Genomic DNA, 13,646 nt, shown 5'->3' with positions numbered 1-13,646 from the left:
TATGTGTGTGTGTGTGTGTATATATATTGTTTTGAAACCTGCTCTTTTCCTCTCCATAAATCACTGAAGCATATATTTTAGGCAATATTGTGAAACTTCAACTCATTTGGCATTGTTCAGACTTTGGTGGAAAAGAAAAGAAACAAAACACATATGTTAAGGCACTAAAGACCAATCCAGGGAAAATCCCTATGGAAGCTGTGAAAATGAGTCAGACTATAAGGAAATGAGTTTCTCCCAGTTCAAACTTTTTTACTCTGGTACGCTTTGAAAAACATTTTTCACGCCAATATTCTTTTATGAGAACACGGCTGGGAAATTCTCCCATTGTCATGCAGTCCTCAACTTAAAGTTTGCCAGATCTGGTTTTTTTCGTCTTCTTTTCCTTCTTCTTCTTCTTTTTTTATTTTTTTATTTTTTTATTGTAAGCCTTTTAATTTAACTTATTGACCCCAGTATTTTTGCTCTATCCATTGCTAGGATCAAATCATTATACTTTTCAAAAGCATTCCTTTCACCTGAGGTCAAACTAATGTGAAATATGAGGAAGTTATAAATAGATTGAAATCTAGAACAACCATAACCCTGATGTACTTTATCTAAATTTTTATAACTTTGAAGTGCACTGAATACAGAAAGAATGAAGAGCTTTTATTTTCCAGCCAGAGAAACCACATACAAAAAAAGAATAAAAAACTATCTCTTTCTCATTTCTGCAGTCAACCTCTTAATCCAAAAAAAGAAAATGGGGAAGGATTCAAGTCAATCCCACAAAAATAAACTGTTGCCATTGTTTATTGAGAAAATAATTCCTGGAGATTTTTTTTCCCCCCAAAGAACTTAAAATAAAAGATCATAAAGAAGATCTCTGGCTTGGTCTCTTTCCTAGAGGAAAATTTGTTTAACATTTGTTTGTTTTATAAACACTACCAATAACAGGCAGACCCATAAAACTGCCCCCTCTTTTTTGTGTGGTGGGAAAGCAGCAGCGAGCTAAATTTGGCCTGTGGTTGGAATAGGGTTTGTTGTCTGCAATTGCCCAATCTTGTCCGGCTTCTAGAAGATTCCCAAGGTCCATGAACTGTGTCCTAGATGAATAGCCCAAAGTGGGGGGTTGGGTTGGAGATTGGATGAATAGAGTGGACCAGACAATGGGAGACTTTGAACTCTAGGGAATGGAGTATAGATTTCACCTTCTTATTGGTAGATGGAGTCGATGACTCCAAATCTTCCAACCCCCTCTGCTTCAACATCATCGGCTTGGTGTGCATGGAGTATCCCCCGTACCCCTTGACTTTGAGCTTGGCTACTGGCCCATTGAAGTCCTAGGCCTTGAGAGGCCTCGCCTCTTTCCCATTGCCCTTTGCACTATTGCCATCACTGTCAGAAGAACAGGCCCCCGCAGAGCACACCGCAGTGTGGAGAAGGAGAGACCCATGCAGCCAAGCTTCCACCTGCAGTGGGAAACAAAGTTGCCCCAGCCCAGACTGGCCGAACCTCAACAGACACTTTCCTACTTGCCAGTGAGAAATACCTGTTGTTTTAAGCCCCCGAGTTACAGAGTGCTCTGCTCTGCTGCATTATTGTGCTGATCCAAACTGAAACCCATTTGAACCACAAAGAATAATACATTTTCTTTAAAACTACAATCTTAAAAAAAATACAACCTTTATGAGGCACCTGGGTGGCTCAGTGGTTAAGGGTCCAATTCATTTCGGTGACACAGACTTCTTCGTACCTTTCGGCTGTACACATTTCCAGCCAAAATGTATATAGTTTCTAAATTAACATTGTTTGAGTTGGGTTTTTGGCTCTTGAACCCAAGAGTCTTGAGACAGCAGGTGTCTCAATAGCAGGTAATGAGGCTTAGTCGGAAAAGCATGGGACCCTTGATCCCAGGGTCATGAGTTTGAGCCCCACATTGGGTGAAGAGATTACTTAAAAATAAAATCTCTAGAAGAAGAAACAGTGGCTAAACAATGTTCAGTAGAGAATTACCACTTAGAGCTTGCCTGATTTCATATTTGTGCTTTGTCCTGTAATGTCTGGAAGCCAAAGGGCAGCAGATCTGACCCTGCCACCTTTTGGGGTGAGTTTTATTGGAACACAGCCCTGCTTGTGCATTTACGGATCGCCATAGCTCTTACATGCTTTAACAGCAGAGCTGAGCTGGTGCAGCAGAGAACACACCGTCTGCAAATCCGAAAATGCTTACTATCTTGGCCCTTTACAGTAAAGTTCATTGACATCTTATCTGGAACATACCAGGAAATTAACAAAGTAAGTCAGGAAACCAATAGAAGAATGGGCCAAGGATATAAAAGGGAAACGTGAAGAAAGGCTCAACTTCACTATTAGTCAAAGAGATGCAAATTATATGAGATTCCACTTTACACCCATAATGTAAGAAGAATTAGAAAGTCAGATGATAGGGGCCTCTGGGAGGCTCAGTTGGTTGAGCGTCTGCCTTTGGCTCAGGTCATGATCCTAGAGTCCTGGGATGGAGCCCCGCATTGGGCTCCCTGCTCAGCAGGGAGTCTGCTTCTCCCTCTCATGCCCCTCACTCTGCTCATGTTCACTCTCTCTAGTTCTCTCTTTCAATAAATAAATAAAATCTTTTTTTTAAATATTTTATTTATTTGACAGAAATCACAACTAGGCAGAGAGGCAGGCAGAGAGAGAGGAGGAAGCAGGCTCCCTGCAGAGCAGAGAGCCCGATGCGGGGCTCGATCCCAGGACCCTGGTTTCATGACCTGAGCCGAAGGCAGAGGCTTTAACCCACTGAGCCACCCAGGCGCCCCTATAAATAAAATCTTTTAAAAAAGGAAAAAAGAAAGTCAGATGATAGCAATTGTTGACAAGGACGTAGGGAAATGGAAACTCTCGTGCAGCGCAGATTGGACTGTCGAATGTGCGGTGTTCTGGGAGACCCTGAGCAGGACTTAGTAAAATCCCCGCATGGTACGCCCAGCAATCGCACTTCCGGGGGCAGCTCTGAGAATCTTCGCTCTGGTGTGTAAGAGAACGTGCACAGGGATGCTCATCCTGGCCATTTGCGGGAGTGGGCTGTCAGAGTCTGCCTGGTAATATTCAAAGGAAGGGGCAGTCAGGTGTCCTGGGTGCGGCCTGCAGAGGGCTTTGCATCAGCTCGTGGTGAACAAGAGATCTGTAGTGCTGGGGCGCCTGGGTGTCCCAGTCTCTGTCTTCAGCTCGGGTCATGATCTCAGGGTCCTGGGATCGAGCCCCATATCGGGCTCTCTGCTCAGCGGGAAGCCTGCTTCCTCCTCTCTCTCTGCCTGCATCTCTGCCTAATTGTGATCTCTGTCAAATAAATAAATAAAATATTAAAAAAAAAAAAGAGGTCTGTAGCGCAGCATGGGTAGAACGGCCTGCAGAGGAGAAAAAAAACAGAACAGAATGAGACCCATGACTCAATACTCTATGTATGTACGTGTGTGTATCCATATTTATGTATATGTGCGTATAATACATATGCAAAACAGTCCTATGTGTTTTTAAAAATCATGTGCACGTGTACGTATCCAAGGACACACACGAAGCAGATGACACCGGGTGGGGTGGAGTGGGCATGAGACCAAGGTTCGGAAACGAAGCGAAAAATAAGAGAAGGGCCTTCATATGCAGATGACAATAATGGACTTAGCTGAATTCCAAGCGTGTGGATGTGCGTTCAGAGTCCATCAGAGAAAGGAGGGGGAGCTCCCAGACTAGAGTTGAATTAGGTGGGCTGATAGGATGAGAGATGGCTTGAGAATTCTCTGGGGAGTGCTGTCACTGGAGTTGGACATGAGTGAACCCGCACAGGGAAAATATGGACCTCTGCTGGTCTTCCACTGAGTATTATCCCATTTGTGCCAGTCGTCGATGTACTGTTTCCTTGGAGCTGCAAATCCATCCTTCTTTGCCCTTCTCTGTGATGCTGGGGCTGGGCCCTGTAAACATTTCTCCTGGCACCTGCCGCCAATGGGAAGTCTTACCTGCAGCAGACATGGGGGGGTGGGGGGGGCGCAGGGGAAGACACTGCAGGTGGAAAGGGCTTTTTGCCCTTGTTCTAGTGTCTTCCATCTTGTTCCTGCAACACAGAATGCAAGCTGGGGAAGCCACTTTGGAAAACAGCATGAAGGTTCCTCAAAAAGTTGAAAACAGAGCTACCCTATGACCCAGCAATCGCACTGCTGGCTATTTACTCCAAAGGCGCATATGTGGCGATCCGAAGGGGCACGTGCACCCGAATGTTTATAGCAGCAATGTCCACAACAGCCAGACTATGGAAAGAGCCTAGATGTCCATCGACAGATGAATGGATAAAGAAGATGTGGTAGATATACACAATGGAATATTACTTAGCCATCAAAAAATGAAACCTTGCCATTTGTGATGATGTGGTTAGAACTAGAGGTATTACGCTAAGTGAAATAAGTCAATCAGAGAAAGACAATTATCATAGGATATCACTTACGTGGAATTTAAGAAACAAGACAGAGGATCATAGGGGAAAAGAGGAAAAAAATAAAGCAAGATGAAACCAGAGAGGGAGACAAACCATAAGAGACTCTTTTTTTTTTTTAAAGATTTTATTTATGTATTTGACAGACAAGAGATCACAAGCAGGCAGAGCAGCAGGCAGAGAGAGAGGGAGAAGCAGGCTCCCCGTTGAGCAGAGAGCCCAATGTGGGGCTCGATCCTAGGACCCTGGGATCATGACCTGAGCTGAAGGCAGAGGCTTTAACCCACTGAGCCACCCAGGCGCCCCAACCAATAGAGCCTCTTAATCATAGGAAACAAACTGAGGGTTGCTGGAGGGAAGGGGGCTGGGGAGAGGGGGTAACTGGGTGACGGCATTAAGGAGGGCACATGATGTAATGAGCACAGGGTGTTATATAAAACTGATGAATCATCAAACTCTACCTCTGAAATCAATAATATATGATATGTTAATTAATTGAATTTAAATTTTAAAAATAAATAAACAAACCTTCTCTGTTCAAATTACTGGCATGGATTCTGTCTCCCGACTGGACCATCCTCTCAGTAAAACAACAAACAACAACACAACAGGACACAACACAACGCAACACGAGGCTTCCCCTGCTTCTTACCCTTCACAGCTGACCCTCATTGTCTGTTTTGCCAGGCTTCTTAATTCATCGCAATCAGACTCTCCCAAATCAAAGACATTTCACCGATAAATTTCTAATTGCCCAAAGAGGCACCTTCCAGAGGCTTTCTCTCTTAATCCCTTCCTCCAGAAACTATTCTTCTCCCCGGTATCACGACCATGTTTCAGACCATATCCTTGAGGCCAACATAGTTCACCTACCAGAGTGAGAGTAACGATCTTGGAATTGGACAAAACTACACCAGTATCTCCCCGCTGTCATTTATAAGTTGCTTGATCTTGATCTTTGTGAGCCTCGGTCAGTCTTCTCATTCATAAATAAGGTGCTTTATGTAAAGCATCAAAACACAGAGCCCGGTGAGCAGGAGGTGCTCAACCCCATGTCCCAGCGGCCCTCCGTCTACCCCTTAGGAGCTGTGTGTGACCTTGGCCTTCCGTTTCTCTTTCTTTCTCCATCGTTCTTGGACAATGTTACCACATGTGAGGCTTTAACTACCATCGACTTCCACAGTCATGACTTTAAGATCTGTATTTTCTTCCTAGACCTCTCTTCTAACCCAGAGAGGGCTCTGATGTCACCTGGGCACCTATCACCCCCAGAAGGCCCCTGTGGACCCCGCGACAATAAACAGGTTCTCACCTGTACCTGCTGTGTCCTGGCCACCAGTGACTAGCCAGGGACCGGTGCCCACGAGAGAGCTGCCCCCTCTAGACCGGCAGTAGCAATTCTCCACGCAGATGGGAAAGCTCGCTGCTGACACGGTGACCCTGGAGACCCAAGCGGATGTCTCCGGGGGCCCTTTGAAATGGAGACAGAGAAACCCCCACGCTGGCAGCCAGACTGAAAGAAAGCAATATGCAGTCTTGGCTTGGCAAACAAGCCTCACGACAATCACACGGAAGGGTGGGCGGTGGCACTGAGAAGCAGAAATAGTCACAGAAGAGGCAGAGATGTAGGAAGGCCTGTTATATGCAAATGCAGTTCCTAGAGCCAGCGGCAAAGGACACCAAACACCGGACTGCCAAAGAGGCTGGTCTCACTACCTGTCCTGAAGAACATTCCAAGATTCCATGGAGCCTAGACATCAAGATGATTTCCTGTCTTACTTCTTTTCGTTTCTCTCCCTCTGTCTCTCTCGGAGATACCCTGATACGTTTTTTCCCGGATTGTTGTAGTAAGAGATGCTCCTTCTCTTTGTTTCTTTACAATCAGTGCTGCCGCCTGGAAAGATCTGAAAAGGATCTTTGGTCCTTACCACCTGAAGGAGGTTAACTAACGTCCCATCAGAGCCCCGGACTCATGGGGACCCGCCCACCAAATGGACCACAGCACATGTTTTGCTGGGTGTCTGCTGACGGCTGCATGAATGCAGGGGTGCCTGTGTGCACAGTAGTCCCGCACAGGCAGCGGAAGGAAGGAGGAACGAGCTACGATAGGACGTGGTGAAGCAGCCGCCGGAAAGGCTAGCCAGTGCCTTAAGACAGTGCATCCCTGCGGATGGCAATAGATTCCAGTTTGGGTGACGGGCAGAGGGAGAAGCAGACTCCCCACTGAGCACAGAGTCCAGGATGATGACCTGAGCCAAAGACAGACGCCTAACAGACTGAGCCACCCAGGCGCCCCAAGAATCTGCATTTCTAACAGGTTCTCAGGCGATGCTGATGTTGCTGGTCTGGAACGGCACCAAGAGGCAAGAGTTTTAAGGTGTGGCTAAGACAATTCAGACCTCAGAGGTTTGGCATGAAGTAATGGACTGGCTGAAAACATTTCTATGTTATTAGTCCAGAAAGCAATTTCCAGAGAAGAGCAGATTTTGCTGTTTCCTATCTTGTGAAAAACAAAAAAACTGAAACAACAACAACAACAACAAAAAACCCCAAACCTATTCCTGTCCCCTGTAGTACCCCATCGTCAACAGCGGCGGGTAGCGTGGGTGTCCTCTGCCTTAAAGCTGTCATCTCAGAGCCCCAGCAGCCGGCCCTGAGTGGGACAGTTGGAGTGGTCAGAGCAGGTTAATGGGTGAGTCGGCGTCTATTTCCCTTGGAATTCCGCACTTTCAGCCAAAGCCCTCAGGTCAAAGGCATTCAGAGCGATCAAGGCATCTGTGGTCTGAATCCACATTTCAGTAGAACAGAAACTCAAAATAATCAGAATCCCTTTCAAGGGTGGTTAAGAGAGTCACCTCCCGGAAAACCACTCTTATGTATCCATCATCCGGGTCAAAGTCAAATTAGCCCCGAGGAAGGGACAGCTCCAGAGCTCCCTCGGATGGATATTTTAATTTCAATTCTGTCCCCACTTCAGAGCACATTTCCTTACTGAATATGGGTCATGACGGGTCACAAACTGTACGACTGTACGAACCAGGTGGCATAGAAAGGTAGAAATTTGTTCTCTTGAAGTTCTGGCGGCTAAAGTCCGGCCAGGGCCTTGCTGCAAGGTGTCAGGGGGCCATACCTCCACCCCCAACTCCCTGAGACCTGTAGGGGGGGACTCTTCCTTCCTGTCCCTGCTTCTCACAGCCTGCTGGGCATCCTTAGGGCTGCCTCTGCCCCTCATCACACAGCTTCCCCCGCGTGTCTCTCTCTCCTCTTTTTTCCAGAAAAAAGGCCAGAAAAACTGTCAAAGATTTAGAAATGGGAAAAAACTACAATTAGTATTTTTCTAGTGAAATGCTGGGGTGTTGTCCCCCAGGCTGGCCAGGAGTACCGGGTCCTATGAGGGTGTGTGCACCGTTGATAGTCTTCGACTGGATCGTTTTACAACTCTGTAGAAGCATTAGAAAGCTTGGAGAAACCTGACAGTCACATGTCTCCTGTCTCTGGTGATGCCGATAAGTCTCATTCATAGCCATGCGAAATACAACTGTCCCGGAGAGGATGTAAATCTCTGAAATTCTAAATCTTATTGGATCTGGTTTTAACATCTTAGTGGGTCTGTCATTAATTAACGAGTTAAGTTAAATCTTTCACACGCAAGCATGTTCTAGTCTGTAGAAGAGTCACGATTCTGCCTTTCGAAAGATGATGCTTTCACAGGCGAAGAGGGGGAAAGTGAGGTGTGGACACCTGAGGGCTCAGACACAGCGACTCTGGGGCAGAGCCAGCCAGAGCTGGGGAGGGGTGGGAAACAGCCTCTGGGCGTGTGAGTGCGGAGAGAATGCAAAAAGAGGGGAACTTGGTCGTTGGACCTTTTCCATTCTCTTCTCTAACCTCCTAAGCTCTTAACTTCCCTCCCCTTGCTGACTGGAGGCCATAGAAATCTCCCCTGAGAGACCCCCCAGGGTCTGGACTTGGCCCCACCACTGCCAGGTCCAAAAATTCCTTCTTCCGTTCCCAGCAAGACCTTCTCCCCAGCTTAGAGGATGAGACTGAGTGAAACACCTTAAGGGCATTGTTTCTCTTCCATTTGAAAAAATATTCTTTAAAAATATTAACTTCCAGATCTATGCTAAATTTTAAAAATTGCGCTGGAATACACCACATGATCATTGTCATCTCAATTTGCAGTTTGGTGGCATCAAATGCATTCATACTATTGTATAACCATTGCCACTCTCTGTACCTGAAACTTTTTCATCATCCCAAACATGAACTCTGTATCCATTGAACAGAATCTCCCACCTACTTTATTTTCTGTCTCTATGAATTTTTTTAAAAGATTGTATTTATTTATTTGAGAGAGAGGGAGTGAGAGTGAGCACGAGAAGGGAAGTAGAGGGAGAGGAAGGGAGAAGCAGACTTCCCACTGAGTAGGGAGCCTGATGTGGGGCTTGATCATGATCTGGGAGCATGAGCTGAGCCAAAGGCAGATGCTCAACTGACTGAGGCACCCAGGTGCTCCCATCTCTGTGAAATATGAGGTCCTCTGGGTACCTCCTATTAGTGGAATCGCAGAATATGCATACTTCCATGCTGGGCTTATTTCACTGAGCATGATGTTTTCCAGGTCCATTCGTGTTGTAGCACGTGTCGGAATTCCATTCCTTTTAAAGGCTGAATAGTCTCCCATTGTCTCTGCATTCACGCTGGTTCATCCTTTCATCTGTTGATAGACATTTGGATTGTTCCCATCTTTTGAATGTTGTGAATAATGCTGCTATGAATTTTTTTTCTCCTCTTTTTGACTGAGCCTGATTAGAATAAGCACAGTGAGATCTCTGGTGGTGGCAGGGTGTGCAGTTTGGAAAACGGACATTCTACTTCGCCCTGCCTGCATCTTCCCAGAGACGAGGATCAGCAACCTGGCCGTCGCTGCCGAAAGACCGCCACCCGCTAGCACGCTTTTCTGCAGAATATGCCAAGGACGTTTTGTTACGGCCTGTCTGTCTCTATCCTAATAGCTGGCATCTGAGTTTGCTGCTGATGCTGCCACAACAAAGCACCACAGGCTGGGGGCTTCAGCAACATCAAGTTCTTTCTTGGTTCTGGAGGCCGGAAGTTCAAGATCAAAGTATTGGCAGGTTTGGTTTCTCCTGACTCCTTTCTCTCCTTCCTGTGTGTTCACAGCATCCTCCCCCATGTGTGTCTGTGTCCTAATCTCTTCCTATAAGGACACCAGTCATACTGGTACACCCAAGACCTCATTGTAACTTAATTACTCCTTTAAAGGCCCTATGTCCAAATATAGTCCCATTCTGAGGTACTGGGGGTCAGGACGTCGACACAGAAATTTTAGGAAGACGCAATTCAGCCCCTAAGAGCTGCTAACAAGATGGACAGCATCTTACTCTCACAGACCCTGAAAACTATTCGTTGGCTGGTTTGATGAAACCCAGTTTATGAAACAGGTGCTCATTTATATGGAAAGAGCCTAGAATCTGTTTAGTGGACACAAACCATTTAAGACAAGACTAAAACTGCAGAAATCCTTGGGAGGAAAATGCGTGAGCTTATTAAATACACACTAGCAGGACCTTCTGGCTGTTTCCTGAGAAGAATGTCATTTTCCCCGTGGGTGGTGGGGTTCGTGGGGCGCTGTCAGTGATGGGGGCAGGGAGGGGTTGGTTGTGGGCACTGTGGGTGACTTTGGCTAAATTGCTTAACTGATCTGGGTCTTGCTTCCTTCTCTACGAGGGGGAGGGGACTCAAAGATTCCAGTGGTCTTTAGGCCCTGCGGCCAGGAACCAAGAACATCACATTACATGGAGCTGGTGAGACATGGAAAATTTCTGGACCCTTCCCAGGCCCAGTGAACCAGAATCTGCATCTTAAGATCCTTACTTGGGGGGGCACCTGGGTGGCTTAGTGGGATAAAGCCTCTGCCTTCAGCTCAGGTCATGATTCCATGGTTCTGGGATTGAGCCCCGCATGGGGCTCTCTGCTCAGCGGGAAGCCTGCTTCTCCCTCTCCCACTCCCCCTGCTTATGTTTCCTCTCTCGCTGTGTCTCTCTCTCCCTGTCAGATAAATGAAATTTAAACAAAAACTTCCTCCTCACGTTTCTCTCAGAAAGCAAGTTGGAAGGAAACAATGTTCGTCCCACTTCTTAGCCACCATAAATACACACAGGAAAGGCTCCCTTCTTGCAGACAGTCCCCCTCCTTCCGAACAGAAAATAAGGCTTCAGCTGCACATGCCCCCCTCCGCCCCTACTTGCTAATCCTTGGCTAAGAGATCTAGGGGATGAGCAAAGACCAGTGGGATTAACGGATTAATTTCGGGAATTCCAGGCCTCCACGCTGCAACGGGCCATACATCCATCATATAAAAATGGGGAGCTGAACTCAACAGTAAAAAAAGTCTGGGGTGCCCCGCTGGTTCAGTTGGAAGAGCCCGTGACTCTTGACCTTGTGGTCCTGAGTTTAAGCCCCATGTTGAGTGTAGAGATTACTAAAGAAAACAAACTTTCTTTCTCTTTCTCTGTCTCTGTCTTTTTCTTTTTTAACTGGGCTTCACACCCAGTATGTGAGTGTACCCCCCCAAAAAATAAACTTTAAGACAAAAACCGGACCCCCCCCCAAACAATCCAGTTAGAAAACGGACAACAGACATTTTGCCAAAGAGGATATACAGATAGCAAATAGGCACATGAAAAATGTCCAATGTCCTATCATTAGGGAAATGCAACTGTGTAATTTCACTCTGGGGCATTTATCGCAGAGAAATGAAAGCTTACGTTTACACAAAAACCTGTATAAGAATGTTCATAGAGGCTTTATTCACAATAGCGCTAAAGTGAAAACAACCCGGATGTGCTCCAGTGAGGGAAACAAAACCCAGAGCAACCATACCACGGATACCACTTAGCAATAAATCCGACCGAACCACGGATGCGCAGAACCAGAATGAATCTCCAGAGACTTATCCTGGGTGAAGAAAGTTGTCTCAAAGGTCACCTACTGCTTCAGTCCATTTATATAACATTCTTGAATGACAAAATTATAAAAATGGAGGCCAGATGGTGGAGGGGGAGTCACACTCCACCAGGTGGCTTGGCGTGGCTCAGGCCATCCTTGCACCCAGGCCCTGAGCGGCTTCTAAAACCTGCCTTTGACTGAGGAACTCATCAAATTCTATTTGAAGACAGGAGAGAGTTCATGCAACAGTTCATTTTCCTGAGGACTGCTGTGTGCCTACAGACCGAGAGTTCTGGAATTTCCCTCCGTGACAGCTCTTGGCATCCCACCCACTGGATCTTATTTCTTCAGTGCGTACGGGGTGTTCACGGGTTACTGCAGCTTTGTCTCCAGCCCTGCCCAGCACAGACATGGAAACAAAGAGCACAAACCAAGGCAACATCCTGAACTCCAATTCAGCCAAGAGGCCACTTGCCTTATTCAGAGAGTAGCTGGCATGGTAGCGGGGACTCAGGCTCATTGTCCTCCCTTAATCTCCCCACATTCTAACTCAATGACAGTTATTATCCAATTGCTACATCCTCTCCTATATTTGAGTCACATTTTTTGTTCACTAGAAAACCACTAAATCTGGACTCTTTAACCAGTCAATGAACATTGCTTGGTCAACCTCCAACTCCAACTACTGTCCTTGCGTTGACTGGTGGGGACTCAGGCTTGCCTCCTATCACCCAAGCAATGACTACAGCCCTCAAACTGAACCACGCCAGTTCCTTCTTCCTATCCTCTAACAATTCCTCTTCTTTCCATAGTGGTCATGTTATGATTTTATGAATATAAGGAGTAAACTAGAACAAATAATCCTAAAATTTGTATGGAACCACAAAAGACCCCAAATAACCAAAGCAATCTTGAAAAAGAAGAGAACTGGTGGTATCACAATCCCAGATTTCAAGATATACTACAAAGCTGTAGTAATCAAAATGGCATGGTGCTGGCACAAAAACAGACACAGAGATCAATGGAACAGAAAAGAGAGCCTAGAAAAAAAGTCATACTTACATGGTCAATAATAAGGAGGCAAGAATATGCAATGAGGTAAAGACGGTCTCTTTGAAAAATTGATGCTGGGAGAACTGGATGGCTGAATGCAAAAGAATGAAACTGGACCACTTTCTTACACCATACACAAATAAAAATTCAAAATTGGATTAAAGACCTAAATGTGAGACCTGAAACTGCAAAAATCCTAGAAAAGAGCACACACAGTAATTTCTCTGACATCAGCTATAGCAACGTTTTTCCAGATACGTGTCTTAAGGCAAGGAAAACAAAAGCAAAAATGAACCTTTGAGACTATATCAAAAGGAAAAGCTTCTTCTGCACAGCAAAGGAAATAATCAACAAAACAAAAATACAACCTACTTGAATGGGAGAACCTACTTGAATGTCATTTACAAATGACATACCTGATATGGGTTAATATCCAATATATATAAAGAACTTATACAACTCAACACCAAACCCCTCAAATAATCCAATTAAAAATGGGCAGAAGACATGAACAGACATTTCTCCAAAGAAGATACACAGATGAAAAGATGCTCAACATCACTCATCACCAGGGAAAGGCAGATCAAAACCACAATGAGGTATCACCTCACACTTATCAGAATGGCTAAAATGAAAAATACACGGGAGGATACCTGGATGGCTCAGTCAGTTAAGCAACTGCCTTCGGCTCAGGTCATGATCTCAGGATGCTGGGATGGTCCCGCATCAGGCTCCCTCATCAGCAGGAGAGTTTAGTTTGTCCCCCTGCTCTTTCTCGCTCTCAAATAAATAAATAAATCTTAAACACACACAGACACTCACACATACACACACACACACACACACAAGAAATAACAAGTGTTGGCAAGTATGTGGAGGAAAAAAGGAACTCTTGTGTACTGTTGGAGGGAATGAAATTGGTGCAGCCATTGTGGAAAACAGAACGGAGGTTCCTCAAAAGATTAAAAAAGAACTACCATAGGACCCAGTAATTCCAATATTGGGTATTTACCCAAAGAATATGAAAACACTAATTTGAAATGATATATTCACCCCCAGGTTTACGGCAGCATTATTTACAATAGCCAAAATATGGAAGCAATCCAAGTGTCCATCAACTGATGAATGAATAAGATGTGCTATACATAAGCAATGG

Source organism: Meles meles, chromosome 14 (genome assembly GCF_922984935.1).
Source record: "Meles meles chromosome 14, mMelMel3.1 paternal haplotype, whole genome shotgun sequence".
NCBI classification, from domain to species: domain Eukaryota; kingdom Metazoa; phylum Chordata; class Mammalia; order Carnivora; family Mustelidae; genus Meles; species Meles meles.
This window is presented reverse-complemented; position numbering follows the sequence as displayed.